The 13809-nt window shown below is 38.2% G+C and overlaps 1 long non-coding RNA gene across 1 annotated transcript; it reads right to left on the bottom strand.

Moving 5' to 3' along the window:
- Nucleotides 1–1250: 1250 nt before the first annotated feature.
- On the bottom strand, nucleotides 1251–13357 carry LOC149536607 (uncharacterized). Its single transcript, XR_016357104.1, has 3 exons — nucleotides 13196–13357; nucleotides 1511–1924; nucleotides 1251–1405 (listed from the first exon to the last, which is right to left on the bottom strand). It is a non-coding gene; the product is annotated as an uncharacterized LOC149536607 (long non-coding RNA).
- Nucleotides 13358–13809: the final 452 nt, after the last annotated feature.

The raw sequence follows: 13809 nt of genomic DNA on the forward strand, positions 1-13809 counted from the left end.
TTTGCAAGCTTGTGCTTGTAAATGCATAAAAAAATATTGACATGGGTTTACTTTCCACAATACCATGTGGACTTTTCACTAAAAACTGATCAAATTGATAAAACCATTGGTGCCCCTACACCCATACCTCAAAAGAAAATCCCAAAAATGGGTACAAACATCAGAGAAAGCCTTTAAGACATATACATCTACATCAAACTGAGCATGCCTATCAAACTGCAAAGAAAATCATGTAGGACCTGCAATGCATTTCCAAGTTGTCACTCTTTAGTTTGACCAGTAACGTGTTGCATTTCTTGCAACATGGCATCCGGTGCTTTTTCCATGTCATTATACTAGTGTAGAATTATTCATGATGCTCTATCTATACTAGTTGTATGCAATTTGCCCAGCTAGTGTAGGAAGTGCTGATCTCATGCCAAGAATGGAGGCTCTTTCAATGCCAAATAAAAGAAACCCTATCTCACCATGCTATGTCCTAATCCAGATTAAAACTTTCAAAAAATGAAAATCAATTTTTTCATTTCTTTGGCAAAGGGATTCGACACTGAGCCTCCTAGAATTTCATTGACAGAAGCATCGATCACTATCATATGCAACAGTCATCCACAATCTTTTGTCAAACGTAACAAAACAATAATAAGAAGAGATACTCTCATTGAAGCTTGATATTATTATATGTTTGACAGAAGATTACGGGTGACTTTTGCATATGGTAGTGATCAATGCTTCTGCGTTCTATCCAAATTGAGACAAATAAACACTCCTTGGCAGAATTTCAAGGCAAACCAATCTAGAATCCAGAACCAAAATGCACCTGGATACAGGGGAACCAGCAAACCAGTAACAAAGTAGACAAGTGATCAAACTGTTTAGATTACCAGAGGATGCCGTATGTTATATAAATACTATAGTTAAAACATTATAGTCTAATTTTATATGCAATCATGTTAAAATTCAAGTGCTTTATTCACATGAAAATATTCAGAATTTCAGAGACAAAGCTCAGCCCTATGCTATAAGAACATTTCTACAGAAAGTCTGCAAGCGTGGTCAGTAATTTATGGCTTCAACTTGCTTCTAGTTTTTAGGGATTACATAAACTCTGTAGAATAATCAAGCATAAATGCGGTTTCTCCCCATTAAATGAAAATAATGTGCACTTTATGACATTATGTTATTATAGAAGCAAAAAGATACATGTGAATTAGTGATTAAAGAAGCAAGAGGCCATGTGTGAATCATATGCATAGACCATTAACTCAAGGAAAACATATATTAACTTTAAAAATAAAAGGAATATGGAATGTACACAAGACCAATGTTTGATTTATCAAATTCCAAATGGATGCACGATCGATCAGATAGAGGTGTATGAAGCTCTTGTCTCAAAGCCACATCTTCTCTGCATATCGATTGACAACACAAAATTTATACAAGTGATGTTAAATAAAAGAATAATACATGATATTTATAAATAGACAATGAATATGAGTAGGTTCTATTTAACCTGCAGGGACGATGAATATCATAAACTACTTCATCACTGGGCTTGGGTAAATAAGCTTCCCCATAAACTGATACTGTAGAATCACAAATTTCTCTTTGATAGTCCGGTATGGCTGCTTTACAAGATGTAGTACTTGTGGGCTTATCATCTTCATCACATAGTAACTGGTCCAATTTAGGCCACACCAACTCTCACCTGAAAGAATAGACTGATACTACGTAGGACTGAATTTCAAAATCTTCAAAAACAAATAAAATATCTTTATCTAGTTACTGTATGTGTACCACATTACAGATAATAGGAAGATAGTTTAATCTGTCAATTTTGAAACAAAGATTGTATTCCAAGCAGTAAAGTGATCCTTGATGCATTGATCATTGTCGCCAAGGCCCACTAGAACAAGTTGCTCTACACCTGAATGTCAAGATGGAAAACTTTGTAAGGGGTGGGAGCTCTCCAAAAGAAAGAAAAAAATATTTTTTAAAACTGAAAATGGAGTCTAGATATGAATTTTTTTTTTTTAAATTAGTTAAGATGATAGAGTCAAACCCTTATCGTCAACTACCTAATCTGGCTAGCAGGAATGTGGATAATCGGAATTTAGCCTGGGAGAAAATCTTAGAATAGGAATCTCCCCAAAATAGACTACCAGTTAGTTGCATTTTGTGAAAAATTCTAATTGTGATATAACATAATAAAATTTAGAAAAAGTAATGCATGCAATATTAACATATTAATATACCTATTCTATGAAATAGCAACAGAGCATCCAAACACAGACCAAAAATAAAATTTAAGACATAAATATATTACCAATTAAAAAGCAATTTGAAATGGACATACTAAGAAATACTAATATAACTTTATATATTACATATTGTAAATGCATATACATAACACAGTTTGCAGGAAAAAACACAGTTTCCAGAATATCATACTTTGGAATGCTGCCAGCATATTCCCACACCCAACTCTGGTAACTTTCATGCCTTTCCATCGAAGCATAGAATTCTAACCCCTAAACCTTGTCTTTCATGCAACCAACAATCTGCATAATTTGAAGCATTTCTTCCAATTTTGCCTACTTGATAAATATAATAAAAAAATTTGATGGTCATCGAGAAGGTAATAGTAAAAACACAACAAATATGTCAGTTTCCCTTAAAATTAACAGCTAACCAGGAAGTATTCAACACGGGCATTAGGACTAGTAGAAAGTAATACACAAATAAATTACTCGCCCTGTCGTCCAGGATAGTACTAATTTTCTTTTAAAGAGAACAAAGGTGCATTAGGACATCACTCGGGCCAAGTTGGTAGCAAAATCCTAGTAACTGATCCAAGTACACACACTTGCACCTCAAGAAGATAATAACAGATGTAGGGAAACAGTTACCACAACCAAGACTAATGACCTTCTTGAGCTTGGTCACAAGCTATATGAATAAATGGCAATATTATAGTGTTGACAATTTCAAATTTGGATGGCACATTCAATTTCTAGAATTTGAGTTGTGTTCAAAATTTCTTCCAAAAGCAAAAACCCTAAGTTGATTTGACTATCTTGAAGGATGAAGACTCATAAAGATTCACTATTGAATTTTGGGAACGTAGCCTTCATCTCCAACATTGGCAGGAATTGCATGTGCTGATTGGATTAATTACAAGTTACAGATACGATGGTTCCTGATTAGAGGGTTCTCATTACAGATTTTAGAATTTTACAAGTTTTGTACAATGTTACCTGGCATCAGAGCCTGTCCCACACCCATACCAAGTGCATCTGAGTACAGGTTTGCCCTGGGATACACCCATGCCCTAGGAATGCACAATTCTCTTATCAATTTTCAGTTGATCGTCAATCCTATACTTGCAATGATTTTGGCATTTGGCATTGATCAATGATGTTGTATCATACCATCAAACATATTTAGTTTTAGAATTAAGTATACTTTATTTAATTTTTTTTATGTGTATAACATACTGTAAAGATAAAACAATGTCATACCAGCATATCCATATCCTTCCCACACTCGTATCAGCAACTTAGATTTTAGTGACATTTGGTTTCCACAATCCATTAACAATAATTAGAGTTTTTCTGGATTTTATTATGTCTATATTTTTTTAGCATCAACGTTTCGGATCACACACAGTGATCCATCATTAGGATGAAGAGTTTAGATTTTGGACATATTGTATTGTCATAATGTTGTTGGTTGTTACAATGAAAGAAACAATTTTGGCTAGATAAAATGTTGTTTTTGTAGTGGAATAAACATTTTGGTGGAATGATTCTTCATCAACAATGCAATGACTAGTATATATTTCCATCAACCTCAGAATAGGAGCATGGAGGACATCAATTCATCATCACATGTCACACATTTCACATATTTATTAGTAATGCCATCATTTTGGAGAGTTTATAGTGAGGGTTTGTCATCATTTGCCACCACGACAATAGTTCCAGTTGGGAAGGCAGAACTACTTTTACTACTACTGTTATTTCTGATTTTTTGGCCTTATTTCGACATACCCTCAATGGAGGAGGTTACAATAGCACTTAGGGAAAGAAACATCTGCATCTTTTACTATTTAAAGAAATTTTATTGACTGTTATCATCATAATGGAAGGTTTTGGACTGTTGTGCAAGCTCTAATCGACTATTTCCAGCTGCAACAAGATGTCACTAGTTCATTTTCTTGGATAGTATTATTGCTACAGAACTTCTACATTCAAATCTAGACATGAAACTCATCTAATATTCACCATACGTGGCTCCAATAGTTGTACATTTATTATTTACTACAATTCAACTATTAAAAGTCAAAAAATTGTGCATTTCAGTTGCTCTAAGTTGATCCAGGATTTTGCAAAATTAACTAAGGCATTTCGAAGTGTAATAAATCAGTGTATATTCAAACCCATGCATGTGTAATAATCTAGGGTTCCATACTTGAATTTTTGTGGAGTGCAGGAAACATGGAAGCAAAACATTTTTCGTTTTTATATATCCAAAATATATCAACATTTTGACTATTAACGTCCTTTAGTGCTGGTACAAGTCACAGGATCACAACCATGGACCTGTAATTACCAATAATCTCTCCCTAAGTATTGCCAGGTTCTCTTATAAGAAAAGCCTGATATGAGTCATGGAAATGGCTTATTGTGTCAAATCCCAAGTCGTGGGTATCACAATGGCTGTTTGCAGCATAATGAGCATAGAAAATGCCTTGTGCCAAGTCCTTGGTTTATGGAATTAGCTTTGAAGCAGCTATCTCCACTTTAGGCCCAGTATAACAAAGAAAGGGTATAGAGTGCTAAGAAATGTATTACTTCATGAATTCTGATTCAAAAATTACAGAGTTTTATAATGCTCTCTACTCATTAACTCCATTCTACCAAACATTAAAACATAGAAAATACACACAATTAAATTCTTGATGGGCTCATCTTTTCCTAAACTCTAGTGATCACTCAAAAAACTACAACAAATGTTGGGAGAGGAGATATTCATTAGAGATTGACAATTCAGGCTCTGATGTGGGTGGTACTCTTTATGCATTTTCTGGCCTGGTTGTGAACCCGTTAATAAAAATTGATCAAAATGAGGTAAACAAACCCTTTATGAAATCTATCCATTGGAAAAAGAGGGGTAAAAATTTATTAAGACAGAAAGGAATACAACAAGGAGAGCTCAACAAGGAGCTCGATCCTGAGCAACAAGATCATCAAATTCTTGCACCATCTCAAAGGAAAGTTGGCTCCTATCCATAATATTCCAACCCGGATCATGACTAGAAGCCCATTTGGCTAAACAATCAGCAGCTCTGTTCCATTCACGAGGAATATATATGAACCTAATGAATTGAAAAGAGGTAGAGAAGAGAATAATCTAATTAACAATAGTGGCCAGCTGCCAACTAACATCCTCAAGCTCCTGCGAAGAAAGAAAATTCACCACCACCTGGGAATCAGACTCACAGATAATCATACTCCATCCCTGCAAGCAACACTGTTCCATAGCATATAAAATAGCCTGAGCTTCCATGAGATTGTTAGTGAAATCACCCTTATGAACCGAGAAAAAGAATTTAACATCACCAAAACTACAACGAGCCACTCCCCCAATACTAGCAGGGCCTGGATTCCCCCGAGAAGAACCATCAGTGTTAATTTTTAGAACTCCATAGGGAGGAGGAGTCCAATGCCCATCTTGATTTACACGACCCTTCCTCTGATGTTGAAGCTGCCTGGACATAGAAGGAACCTTTGAGCTGCAGCCCCATCCTGAAGATGAAAATTGAGGCGATTGCATGTAGCAAGATCAACCGGATCCATACCCCCATCTAGCTCACACTTCACATGAATAGTTTCCTAAAGAGAATGTGAGATCTTCCACCAAAGATGCAAAACACCAAGCCGAACATCATGGAATATTCGAGGATTCCTCTCCAAGCATATGTGCCAAAGCAAGAATGATGGGCCAGCAATCCAAGCAGCATGAAGAGGAGAAGACTTGAAGGGAACACTTCCCAAGTAGGCCCAGAACTCAAGCAAAGAGGAAGCATGCCTACAAGAGAAACCCCAAGCACTCCACCAAAGGTGCCATAGCTGAAGAGAATAGGAGCAATGGAAGAACATATGGGAGACAGACTCCTCCCCATTACCACACAAAACACAAAAAGAGGGACCCTAAAATCCACGTTTACAAAGATTATCCCATGTAAGACAGCAGTTGTGAGCCACTAGCCACATGAAAAAATTGCACTTGGACCAAGAGACTTTATTCCAAACTTGCTTCCACCAAGGGACCTCGGCATCCCCAAATAATTTTCTAGTTATCTCCTGATACCTAGTAGAGACATGATATTTACCAAACAAGGTACCTCCCCAAGCCAAAACATCTGGACTGAGCAAAGAGGAACACTCTCTAGAGGCCAGAATCTGAGAAAGCTGTTGATGATCCACGTCTGTACCTCTAGGAGGCCAATCAAAAGAATGCTTCCATCTGTAGCCAACAACAGGTCCCAATTGATAAGGAGTCTTGTAATGAGCCACTTTATCCCATCTAGTGGCATGAAAAGAGTTAGAAAGAGACTAAAGATGAGGGTACATGGATAAAATGGAAGGGAATTCATCCCAAGCATCAGACCAAAACAAAGCTTGAGAACCTCCTTTACATATCCAGAACAAACCCCTCTTGACTAACACCGCACCTGTCTTCAAAGTATGCCAGACTATTGAGCCACGACCTTCAAGAGGAAGTGTAGAAATAGAGCAAGGATCAACACCATATAAATATTTATGAGTGATAATACGAGCCCAAAGTTGATGTTGTCCAGAGCACCATCGCCAATAAAGTTTAGCAGCCAATGCTTGACTACTCAAGAGAGCTGATCGAAGACCAAGACCACCCTCCTTTTTAGGCCTACAAACAGTTGTCCAACTAATCAAGTTCCATTTAGTACTATGCAAATTACCACTCCAAAGGAATTGCCGAGAGAGAGCATCAAACTCCTTGAGAAAGTAAATAGGAGCAGCTTGAACCATACATCTATAAGTGGGAAGAGCTTGGATAATAGCTTGAAGAAGAGTGACCCAGGCAGCAGTAGAAAGCCATCTATGAGTCCAATGATTAACCTTATCTTGAAGCTTGGTAATCAAATTTTTTCAGAAGAGACGTGGCTGCCTAGAAACGGCAATAGGAATGCCAAGATAAGTCAAAGGAAGTGACCCAATCTGAAACCGCAGGATACCAACAATCCTGTGCTGAATAGAATCAGGAGTGTTAAAAAAGTAAATGGAAGATTTGGGCTCATTAACTTTCTGGCCTGAAGCTGCCAAATAAATGTCCAAAGCATGTCGAAAGGGTTTAGCTTCCTTGATCCTAGCAAGACTCACAAGAGCAGAATCATCAACAAATTGAAGATGGGAAAGAGAAGGTAAGCCATTACCCCACCGCCACCCCTGAATAGAATTCTAGGACACCTGATACTTAATGAATCTACCCAAGCCTTCAGTCATGATGATGAAAAGATATGGGGAGAGGGGGTCACCCTGGCGGAGGCCTCTAGAGGCACCAAATAGCTGAGAAGGTTGCCCATTAATAAGAACAGAAAAAAAGGCAGAAGTAACACAACTCATAGTCCAACTAACCCAGTCAAAGCTAAATCCAAAAGAAAGAGGAATACTCCTTAGGAAACTCCATTTAACTCTATCATAGGCCTTAGCCATATCTAGCTTAACAAACATTGCTCTCTCCTTTGAAGTAGCCATAGAGTGAATAGCCTCAGTAGCAATAACCACCCCATCCAAAATTTGTCTTCCAGCAACAAAACCACCTTGTTCTTCTAAGATAATAATGAGAAGCCACTTTTTAATTCTCTCAGCAATCAACTTAGTAATAACTTTGTAAACCACATTACATAAGACAATTGGTCTAAAAAAATCCAATTAATTAGCACCCTCTCTCTTAGGAATAAGAGTCAAGAATGTAGAATTCAAAGCCTGAAGCATCTGCTTGGGAGAATAGGATTCTTTAACCACCTCAAACAAATCATGATTAATGATGTCCCAAAATTCTTGAAAGAACTCAACTAGAAAGCCATCAGGACTAGGAGCCTTCCCCTTAGGCATGCCAAAGACCACCTCCTCCAGCTCTTCCAAAGATATTGGACGTATGAGATAATCATTCATTTCTTGAGTGATAAGGGAAGGAATACAAGAAAAAATAATATTTTCTTCATTATCAGTAGGAGGAGAGTCCTCAAAAAAGAGGGTAGAAACGTACCGAGTAGCCTCCTAGAACAAAGCTTGCAAGGAATTCAGTTGGATACCTTGAGAATTAATCAAAGAAGAGATATTGCTCTGATTTCGGCAAGATTGTACTGTTTTATGGAAAAAGGTAGTGTTCCAATCACCTTCCTGGAGCCAATCAACTCTAGCCTTTTGCTTCCAAAAAATTTCCTCTCAAAGTTCCCATTCTTCTAGAGCTCTAGAAGCAAGGGATTCAACCCTTCCAAGATCCTCAGAGAAACCACGATCTCTAATCTCCCTTGTGATGACATCAAGATCTTCTTGAGCAAGCCTCTTCATAGAGTGAAGGTTCCCAAAGCATTGCCTATTCCATATCCTGAGCTGCCTTGTAACATATTGAAGCCTTTTAGAAAATGAGTACATTGCAGTACCATATGCAGGAGCACCATCTTTCCACCAACATAAAACAAAATCACGAAGAGAGGAGTCACAAAGCCACATCAACTGGAACTTAAAAGGAGGATGCTTTGGAACACAAGCCCCAATAGCAAAAAATTTGATTGGCCAATGATCAAAACCCCTCCAATCAAGGATTTTCGAAGAGAGAGTAAGAGTGCCACTAACCTAGAAGCAAGAAACAAGAAATCTGTCCAAACGTTTTGAGATAGCATCATCTCCAGTCCTTCGATTATTCCAAGCATATAGACCATTAGAAAGCTTAACATCAGAGAGATGAAAAAGAGATGTGTGTTGCTGAAGAAGAGCAAAAGAAGGCCCCAGTCTAGCCAAACCACCATGCTTCTCCTCTAGACTTAAAATTGAATTGAAGTCCCATGCTAACACCCAAGGATGATAAGGGTGATAATTTCTAACATATTGAATATGGTTCCAAAGTTCCTCCTTTCCCACAAGATCAACAGGTGCATACACATTAGTAACCATATTACCTCTCCTGAGTCTAGAGCAAAAACTACCATAGAGAGAGCTGAGTGAGAAGACACCCAGCCAAGAGGAGAAATTTTCTGTGGATCCCAAAATATAGCTAAACCACTAGCACTGCTACTTGCCCCAACACACTGGCATTGGCCACTAGACCAAATACTCGAGGCATGTTGGACCATAGACTCCATAGAGAGCTTAGTCTCTTGGATACAAAAAACATCAGGACTATGATCAACCACCAAGTTATGAATAGCCTTTTGTCTAGGGATGCTATTCAATCCCCTAATATTCCATGAGAGAATAATCATCATTGGGTAGAATTGGAAAAATGAGCATCCAAAGGTTTCACTAAACCAGACTCAATCAATATATCTCCTGTGAGTTTAATCTTCTCTTGGTCTATTTTGCCCCCACTTCTTAGAGGGGGAGTAAAAGAAACCCGCTTAAAGGGTCTAGGCATCAACCCCAAGGGGAGAGGAGATCCCTTGCCTTTACCTAATGGTAGCACATCCTTAACCAGGTCAGCCAAAACAACATCATTATCCTCCAACACCGTAGGTGTCACCAGAGCCTCTGTCAAAGGAGCTATAGGGACCTCACAGTTCTGGTGTACTACAACTTGGGATGCCCCACAAGCATCATTAGGAACAAATCCCTCATATGGGCAAACTGGATCAGAAGAGATAGGAGGAGGAATACCCTCCTCTACAGCCATACTATCCAACACCTCAAAGCGATTAAAACCTGAATTAGATAGTCTTTCTTTCAAAGGCCTCTTCTGACCACACCCCTTAGCCTGTGGGCAAGCAGTGGTAAATCCATCCTTATCCTGCATTTGAGCCTTACCCTTACCTATAGCATCTTGCAGATTCATCCCCTTGGTAGTATTAGCCATCTGAGATTGTCCTTTCCCTGTAGAACCTGCCAAACCACCATTGCCAGTAGTAAAACCATCTATTCCTTTGAAAGTCAAGTTACGGGGGCACTAATGCTGTAGATGACCATACTCATGACAAATCCGACAGCGAAAAGGGAGGGATTCATAATATAACTGTTGCACCTAGGAAGAAGCCCTAAGACAAATTTCCAAAGAATCTGGTAATGGGTTATTCAAATTAATTTCAACACAAATTCTAGCATAAGAAATAACCTTTTTATCGAGGGATTGATGTGCGATCATAGTCGGCTTCCCCAACAAAGAAGCAATTTTTCGAAGGATGTCTTCACACCAAAATTCCAAGGGAAGGCAAGGCAAGCGAACCCAAACTGGCACTATTGAAGGGAGATGCTCAATAGAATTAAATCCTGAATGCCAGGGTTTGACAAATAACCCCACATGGTTGTAGAAATAAGAGCCTCTTTCAAAAACACGATCACGATCAGACATGCAAGAGAATACAATAAAAAAAAAAACTATTCCCTACCAACATAATCTCCATATCGCCTTCCACCTGCCATGAGCGGTGGATCCATGCCGCAAGAGCAGATAGGGAAATCCGAATTCCAAGAAATTTGCAAATCAAAGCATGCTTGGTCCAATATTCAATGTCCTCCATAACAGCCGCTGGAGGAATAACCAAAATAGGGCGATCATGGTTATGCAGAAAACAACCATTAACTCTTTTCAACTTGGAGCTCTCCCCTGAATAAAACGATTCAGATCTCATTGCACGCATAGTTGGAGAAGAACCATATGTTCTCACCAATGCAGAAGAAATCCGAAGCCCTGCCATGCAAACAATAAAAAACCCCAATCCAAAATTGACTGCAGAAGATTACCAAAAACACCCACACAAACTGCAGAAGATTACCAAAAACACCCACACAAACTATGTCTAGTAGCCGGCAATCCAAGCAGAAGAGGAAAAAATAGTAGAGATCAAATAACAATAACAGGCTAGGGAAAGAGCCCTAGCCTAGCCAGCAGCCAACGGTTCTCATCGTCTTGTCCTCTTCTTTATGAAATCCATCCTAAAAGATATCAACACCTAGGAATTTCTTATCAGCTATATGCTGTAAGGTTTGGTGCAACTCGATCAAGAGCTGGTGGAACACATTGTGCACACTGTTTAAATTAGTGCTCAGTGTGGAACACTTTTTTGTACTAGGGTACAAGCTCTCAAGACTAAGAGGCTTGATTAACTTGAACATTGGTCTGATTCTATTTGTGAATGGGTTTAAGCAAGGACAGTTTGTTAAGTGCAAAGTCCTATTAGTTACTACAATAGCTGATGGGAAATTGCAAATTGATTTGTCCTTGAGGTAGTAATGGATAGACAATGAAGCTGTTGAAGAGAGAAATACAAATAAATCACAATTAGAATATCTGAGATGGTCAATTGACAAAATCAGCGATCTTAGGGAAAGTATGGAGGTTAAGGGTTATGTGAAGAGTATCTCAAGTAAAGGGTGCTTTACAATACTTTCTCCCCATTTAAATGCAAGAGTTCTTCTATCTAATTTGACTGCTACAGTATATGAAAATTTGAAGGAAGAATTTCCACCAGGGAAGCTTATTGAAGGCAGGATTTTGAGTGTGGATCATGTCTCTTGTCGAGTTGACATGACGCTTGAAACTAAATCAGCTAAAGAAGCAGTGGAAGGTGATTTGAGTAAGCTAAATATTCATGTTGGAGACATGATATCAGGGGTTATTAACCATGTTGAACCCTTTGGCATATTTGTAACTATTGAGAGTAGTAACACTGTAGGGTACTGCCATGCATCCAAGCTATCAAATAACAATAATGTTAACATTCTAATGAACTATAGTGTTGGTGAGAGTGTTGAAGCTAAGGTTCTTAAGGTTGATGAGAAAGACAATCACATTACGTTGGGGATGAAGGATTCTTATTTGGGAAACAAAGTAATATCTGGTATTTTTCCATATAGTATGTCTGTGGCTAAAGATGGAGATGTGTTTGAGAATGTTGATTACTCTGAAGTTGAAGAAAATGATAATTCATCTGAAGACAGTGATAAAAATGAAATTGAGAATATATTGATTATTGATACATTCCCTTCTGTGAGGGAATTTGATGCAAGGGCATCTGTGCCCCCTCTAGAAGTTGCACTTGATATAGACATAAACATGTCAGATGTTACAAAAGATAACATCAAAGGAAACCTTACAAATGAGCCCTTTGAACTGGTAGAAAAAGATGGGACAAAACTGACCAAGCGGGCAAAGAAAAGGCTTAAAGAGCAGAGGGAGCTGGAGATAAGAGTTGCAGAAGAAAAATGTTTAGAAGGTGACAAGGCACCTGATACTATGGATGAATATGAGCAGTTGGTGAGGGCATCTCCAAACAACAGCTTTGTTTGGATCGAGTACATGGCTTTTATGTTGTCCCTTGTAGATGTTGAGAAGGTGTGTGCTGTTGCTGAGAGGGCCTTGCAAACAATAAACTTCAGGGAGGAACGAGAAAAACTAAACATTTTGGGTGGCTTATTTTAATTTGGAAAATGTTTATGGCATTCCACCAAATGAAGCAGTTCTAAAGGTCTTCCAAAGGGTACTGTAGTATTGTGACCCCAAAAAAGTTCACCTTGCTCTGCTGGGCATGTATGAACGGACTGAACAAAATGATATGGCAGATCAGCTACTTAAAGTGATGACTAGGAAATTCAAAACATCTTCAGAGGTCTGGCTGAGGAATATACAGAATATGTTGAAGCGTGGAAGTGATTCAACTCATATGACTTTGGACAGTGCACTTCTGAGACTTCCATGCCACAAACACATAAAATTCATCTCCCAGATAGCAATCCTTGAATTTAAAATTGGTTCAGCAGAAAGAGCACGATGACTATTTGAAGGAGTTTTAAGGAACTATCCCAAAAGAACAGATCTATGGAGTGTATATCTTGACCAAAAAATTTGTAGAGGAGATGCATCTATAATTTGAGCCCTTTTTGAAAGGGTCATATGCCTTGATCTACCTCCTAAGAAAATGAAGTTTCTTTTCAAGAAATACCTCGAATATGAGAAATCTCAAGGCGATGAATCATGTGTTGAGTATGTAAAGAGCAAGGCAATGGAGTTCGTTGACAACAAGCTTGGTTGAGAATAGTACTATGTTTCTTCTCAGATATGAAACTCGATGCCCAAAGTTTACGTGTCCAAACTCTTGAGTGATGAAAGTACAAGGGCATTAATAGTAATTATAGAATAGCTTCCTCAAAAATGGAATTAGTGCTGGACAAAAATCAAAAGCATATGAGCAGTTACATATTCCAAGCTGCATTTGTATTTTAAGCAAATTTGGTAAAATTAGTGTCCAGACTTAGCTAGCTTTTGGTATGATATCATTTCTTGATAGATGCAAGCTTGTACCCGAATGTTGTAAAGAGGGTGATCGTAGTAAACTTGAGAATGGGTGAGGCATTCTTTGAACCATTTACACTAATAGGTAAAGTTGTTCACAATGTGAAATATCACACACACACACCCTGCCCCCACTTGCAACAAAAATAAGTGTCAAGTAAATTGCATCCATGAAAATGTTGCATTTTAGTAGCATTGAGTAAAGCCAAGGTGATGTTTCTAGGTTAACATGTTTGTGTACTAAAATGCATCCTCTAAAAGCAT

The sequence above is a fragment of the Cupressus sempervirens genome, chromosome 10 (genome assembly GCF_028749045.1).
Source record: "Cupressus sempervirens isolate cs-2001-9-10 chromosome 10, ASM2874904v1, whole genome shotgun sequence".
NCBI lineage: Eukaryota > Viridiplantae > Streptophyta > Pinopsida > Cupressales > Cupressaceae > Cupressus > Cupressus sempervirens.